The following is a 6814-nucleotide window of genomic DNA, read 5'->3' as shown; positions in this document are numbered from 1 at the left end:
TTATAAGATCCGGTTACAATGAAAATCAAAGAAAAATAAACAAAGATTACAACTTTCTCCTTTTGTGTCGAACAAATCACGAGCTCCTGTTTTGCGGTCACTCGCTTTGGTGGGTTCTTTGCCTGCGCCGGGGTTTATCCGTGGACCACCGCGAGATCTAGATCCGATCAGATCTAAGCAGTACGACAGGTATTATTCCACAAAGGAAATAATAGCCGGGGAGGATTGATTCACCAAGGAAACAATCGTCCAAGTCTCGGGATCTAAGACCAAGCTTAGATCCGGAGTACGTCTGCGTAGATCTGAGATCCGGTCCTCTCGAACACCTGCCTTTTTTGGCGTTGACGATCGCTGAGCACCAGATCTGGAAGAGTGAGTCCCCGAAGTCCCAAAGCTCCAATCTTTTTTAAGTTTCGAGTCTTGAATCCGGCTGGCTCGGCCACCGAGCCACCCATGGGTGGCTCGGCTTTGGCCGAGCCCCCTTAGGCATGGTTGTTTCGTTATTTTTCGCTCTTGGTTCTATCCGTGATTCGGTTCTGTGGTTGATTTATCCAGACTTGATTCGTTGATCTGATTTGGCAGTAGATCCGATTCCTGATTTGGCAGTAGATCCACTTCTGAGTTCGAGTCCGAAACTGATCTTGATTCGATCGTGATTCGTACGAGTCTGCCCCTGGTTGGATGACTCGTTGACTCTTCAACACTTGGCTTGATTCCGAACGCGAATGGATGTATTCCATTGCTTCCGTGCGATTCGTCGATCTCGTCGCCTCGTTTGTTCGTCGGTTTGTGCCGAGCTGTGCTAAGGGACCTATAAGCAATTTTATATGCCTACAGTGGGTCGTTCCTTGCCAACATGATCGAGCCTCCTAAGAACGAAGACGACAACAGTGTAAGGAGGCTTATAAAAAGTCCTTCCATTTGAATCATTATAACAACTGAAGTTGTAATGAGTCCCACAATTAAGAAAACGATTTTCGACCTGAACAGTGCCTAGCATCACCTTTACTCCAAATAACATGCTCATCAAAAACCATCATCACAACCAACCCCTTTACTATACTAGGTATGTCGGGTCAACAAAGGTCGAGAGGATTCATATCAACACAAGCTCTACATTGAGCATAATTTCACGGAGACTTATGATCTTTTTGGGTATTCCCCTCCCTAAGCACTCAAAGATTACCACTATCAACTTCGACTTTAATTCAAACAATAGTAGGTCTCTTGGGAAGATCAGGCTTAAGTGTCAAATCGGCGATTTGAAGATGGAAGTGACTTGTTACATCATGGATATAAAAACGTCCTACAACCTTCTCCTTGGACGACCGTGAATCCATGCCAACATGATTGTCCTATCAACGCTGTTCGCATCGAAAGTTGATTCCAACATAAAAAGTGGATGGTTTCTCCCCATTGTCAAGGGTATTTTAGGGACCCTTACGGATGACAATACTAGGGGCATCCCTTATGTTTGTATTAGCATCCCTTATGTTTGTGTTAGTCTTCTGAGCACTAGCAATAAGGGCAACAAGAACTGTTATTTAGGATGATTTCCTCATCCTTTTCTTCATAGCCTTAGTCACTATAGGAGTAAAGTCATCATCATCAGCCTTGACATGTGTTAGGCAAATAGGATGTTCAGCTTTTGGGATAGGGCATAGTGTTAATTGAGAAATGTTTTTAGCCGTAGCCATCTCTATAGGGGCCAACACTTACAATTACCAATTTGCACAGACACAGGTTTTTGAGTCGTGCCATGAGCATTTGGATTGTTCACATGATTTGCTATTTTATCTGGGAACAATAAATGCAGAGACAATGTTCAAGCACTATGTGCATAATTTTTTCAGTGCTTTGTGCACGGGATGTTGTATAATACTTTGCTTTTCAAAAGATGAGGGTAAAAGCATGCTCCCACTATGGTGGATATTTTTTTAAAAAATTCATAGCGCTAGTATCATTAGAGGAGAAATTATATTTTGGTAGCCTAATCTCTTCTTGACCAAGCTGTGTCACCAATCCCAAGGATTGTTGAGCAATCCTAAAATATTTATGCACTAGATACATATTAGTATCACTTTGATTGTAAAAGGGTGGGTTGCATGCTTCTAGAAATTTATTTTTTCTATTAATTACTCTTATTATAAGAAACCCCTCATTAGTAGAAAGCAAAGAATTAAATAAACATTAAAGATAAGAAGCAGAGAAATATCGATTTACTAGCATATATTATATAGAATTTAAGGAAAAGGAGGACGAGATGGGATCTTGGATCTCCATACTATGTTTTAGAGCCCTCCTCCCTTTCAAAATTAAAAAATAATGCAGGGAACCTTGTTATCATATCTGTCACACTTCAAATCTCTCTATCTCTCTCTCTCTCTCTCTATATATATATATATATATATATATATAATATATATATATATATATAAATCTCTAATTTCTCTCTATCTTTTCTTCATCTTTTTTCCTATCTCTCCTTTGTGTGATGAGAGGGATGTCTATTTAGGGAAGGCCAATGTAAGTTATCGCCAGGTGCTAGAAAGGGATTAGTGGGAGAGTTATGATAATTCTCAATGATAACTTTCTTATCAAAGTCACCTATTACATCTACTTATCACAACTAACATATCCTTCTCTACCTTTCACCTCTCATGTGCTTATCACATTTTGAATTTTGTATTTCTTATCATAAGCGTTATGAGGAGCCCACATACCTTTGGCTGAAATTAGGCTTATATGGGGGTGAGTATCCTAAAGTTAAATTTTATTACCAAGGCCTACAATCACATGTCATATCACTGACATGCACCCTCAAGTTAGAGAATTTAGTTTATATGAGGGAGTAAGGCATGTGTCTTTGTGTTGAATTAGTAGGGAGAGTGTATATACCCTAAAATTTAATTCTTGAATTAATTTACTTGAGGTGCTGTCATCCCCAAATTGGTTTTGATTTATATAGGGTACTACCATCCACACAATAAGTTCTATTCATAAGGCTTTTGAGCTCATTAAATTTGACATATATTACGGGGAAGACATTGCCTCTTTGAACTAATCAATATAGAGGGGCTACCCTCAAGTTAACTTTTATAGTTGAATATATGAGGTATATGTATCCCGAAGTTAATTTTCTTTTCAAAGCTTATTTGAATGTATTAAGCCCCTTAATTAATTAAGCTTGTGGCTTGTTGAGATATTCTTCTCTTTTTTCATCATTTTTAGAATTTTTTCATATCTTTTTTTTCTTTTTTTCATATATTTCATTTTTTTAAATTTTTTCGCTATAAAAGAAGAAGAAACTCTTAATTGAGAGAGGATTAAATTCTTTTTATTATTAAGAGACAAAACACAATGCAGAATAAAAGATTCAGCATGAAAAGCTCATACTCTATATTAAGTCGTACCTTATTGCTAAAAATTCTACCCCGGATTTTAAAGAAATCCAAAATGATATAATCAATAACATGTTTAAATTCGGTATTTTCCAAAGGTTTCAATGACATGTTTAAATTCTGTATTTTTTATTATTCTTTTAAAAAAACTAACTTTTATTTTTTGTTGAATTTTTTGGTTAAATAATTAAAAAAAGAATAAGAATTTGTCTTGGTGTATGCAAGGTTTCATTAGGGATAACACCAATCGTTTAATCCGTTTTGAACCAATTTTTGAAGAAATGGATAATCCTAATTCATCTGTTTTTCAAGGTGTGCTACCCAACTAAGAATGCAATCACATCTTGCATTAAGCTACCCGAAGTCAATTTAACTAATTTTGAGCTTAGACCACATTACATAAACATGCTTCCAAAATTTTTATGAAATGAAACCAGAGACGCTTATATCTTTATCTCCGAGTTTGAGGAAGTTTGTCTTATGATTAAGATTAGGGAACTATCTGAGGATGTGATCAATCTTCAATTTATTCCATTTGCTTTTAAGGGAAAAGTGAAGAAATGGTTGTATAGCTTACCTACAAATTCTATCTCAATTTGGGATGAATTGTTACCATCTTTCTGAAGAAATGTTTTCCTATTCATAAAATGGTTAAGCTTAGAAGGAACATCATGAATTTTAAAATTGTCCCGGGTGGTCAATTCTGAAAGTATTTTGACTGATTTAAGGATCTCCTTATCCAATATCCTCACTATGGTCTTGAAAAATGGCGATTATGCCAAATCATCTATGAAGGATTGAATTATTCTTCAAAACTTTCTTAGAATCAATGTGTCAAGGGGATTTCATGAAGAAAAATACCAATAAAGTTTGGAAATTATTAGAGAGTTTATCTAAGAAAACCATGCAATGGGAACACTGTGATGATAGAGTTTCATCAGTTTCCCTACCTAAATTCAGTAGTCTATCCTAGGGACAAACATTGCCTCTGAAGCAAAGATGGCTACAATCATGCATAGGTTAGAACCTCTAGAAATCAAAAAGCTAACCCTTGCTAAAATCAATCAAGTTTCTATCTCAGGTTATCACAACTGTCTTTCTCCATTCCATGTTTTAGAGGAATGTCCTCTCTTAGAAAATAATCAACCACTAGGACAAGTTAACGCTATATTCTAGCGTTCTATAAATGATCCATTTTCTCCAGCTTACAATCCAGGTTGGAGAAATCACCCAAACTTTATATGAAATTAGGGAAACAACTCTAGAAATCAAAACTTCACTACCTCTTTTAACCAACAATTTTCTAGGAAAACACAATTTCTTTCAGTTCTCAACCCGGTTTTAAACAACCAAATCTGCTATATCCAAATCAGTCTCCTAGTCACCAATTTGTAAATCATATCCCTCTAAATTCAGATCATGATAAACGTCTCAATATTTTTTAAAAAGGTTGGAAACCATAGGCCTCCACACAAACCACAAATATGTTGACTCAAACATCCAACACTTTGAATTCCTTTATGCAATCAACCGGATAAATACTCAACTCCAACACTCAAGCCATAGTTAGGTTAGAAACCCTACTTGGTCAAGTAGATAGTACCATGAGTGAAAGAGAGAAAGAAAATTTTTTGAGTCAACATATGCTCAACCCTAAGGACACAGGATCTAGTTCATCCTACGAAGCTAAAGTGAATACAATCCATTAACTACGGTCAGGAAAACAGGTCGAAAATCAAGTTAGAACACCTCCAAATCAAACTCTTGAACCAAAACAAATTTGTTCTCCTTCTGATAACTCTATTTAGAAATCACCCATATCTGATGACCAAGAACCTGAACCCGAACCTGGGCCTAATTTTGATAGGTTTAAACTAGTTGCTTCCTTCCCAGATAGACTCAGGCGTAGAAAACACTCCCCTCGGGAACACTCCCCTTAGGAGGAGAAGATCCTGGAAACTTTCAAGCAGGTTAAGGTCAACATTCCTCTCTTAGATGTAATTGAACAAATCACTTCTTATGGAAAATTTTTAAAAGATTTGTGCACTAAGAAGATAAGAATAAATGTTCCAAAGAAAGTCTTTTTGGCTGCTAATATCAGCGATATGCTCTCAAAGCCCATACATTTGAAATGTAAAGATCCAGGTTGTCCCATCATTTTGTATCATTGGTAATACCTACATTGATAAAGCGCTTTTAGATTGAGGGGCTAGTCTCAATTTGCTTCCTTATTCAGTCTACTAGCTACTAGGTGTAGGTGAACTGAAACCATCCAGATGCACGTTGCAGTTAGTTGATAGATCTGTCAAAATCCTCATGGGTGAGATAGAGGATGTTCTGATTAAGGTTGGGGATTTTATTTTTCCAGTGGATTTCGTGATCTTGGAAACATAACCTGTTTCTAATCCCAAAGGACAAATACCTATCATCTTAGGAAGACCGTTCTTAGCCACTTCTAATGCTCTCATCAATTGTAGACCTGGTCAAATAAAGTTGTCTTTTGGAAATTTAACTGTTGATCTGAACATTTTCAATTCAGGGAACCAATCAAATGATCAACCTCTTGAAATAAATTATATTCAGGAAAAACTAATAGAAGAAGAAGAGAATGAGTCAGATCTTAGTTTTGAGGAAATCTTTGGTGAAGAGCTGGAGATATTAGAAAAATCAGATTAGGTATTTAAGAAAGAGGAAACTACGATAAATACATGCTTCTTTAACCCAACTTTTGAAGAACTATTTGTTGATGAACTTAAATTCTTAGAAAATAAACAACAACCAAATTTTCATACCTCAACCATGAATTTAGGGGTTGAGGAAGTTTTTAAAGAAGAATTGGTCGTTAGAGGAAAAACCTTCATGAATAAAGAATCTAAGTTCAATAAAAAATTAAAAATGCATGACACCAATGTTACCTACTTTAATTGCTACAAAAATTATTGAAACCTTTGGAGCATGTAGAATTTAAACACATCATTGATTATATCATTTTGGATTTCTTTAAAATCTAGGGTAGAATTTTCAGCAATATGGTAGGATTTAATGTAGAGTATAAGCTTTTCATGTTGAATCTTTCATTATATATTTTATGTTTTGTCTCATAATAATAAAAAGAATGTATTCTTCTCTCATTTGAGGGTTTCTTATTTTTTTATAGCAATAAATAAATAAATAAATAAAAATAAGAAAAAATATATATGGAAAAAGACGAAAAAAAAGAATTTTTTTTTGAAAAATGATGAAAAAAGAAGAAGAATATTTTTTTTGATTTTATCCACCTCATACCAAAGGTAATTGCAGATTTTTATCATCATTATTCTAGGTCAACCGAACAAATGTAAGTGCTTTATTTCTTATCTGCTTTACTTTGTGCATTATAGAGTTTGCATTGAGGACAATGCAAAATTTAGTTG

The sequence above is a fragment of the Asparagus officinalis genome, chromosome 3 (genome assembly GCF_001876935.1).
Source record: "Asparagus officinalis chromosome 3, Aspof.V1, whole genome shotgun sequence".
Classification (NCBI taxonomy): domain Eukaryota; kingdom Viridiplantae; phylum Streptophyta; class Magnoliopsida; order Asparagales; family Asparagaceae; genus Asparagus; species Asparagus officinalis.
The sequence above is the reverse complement of the archived record's forward strand: the minus strand, read 5'-3'. Positions refer to the sequence as shown.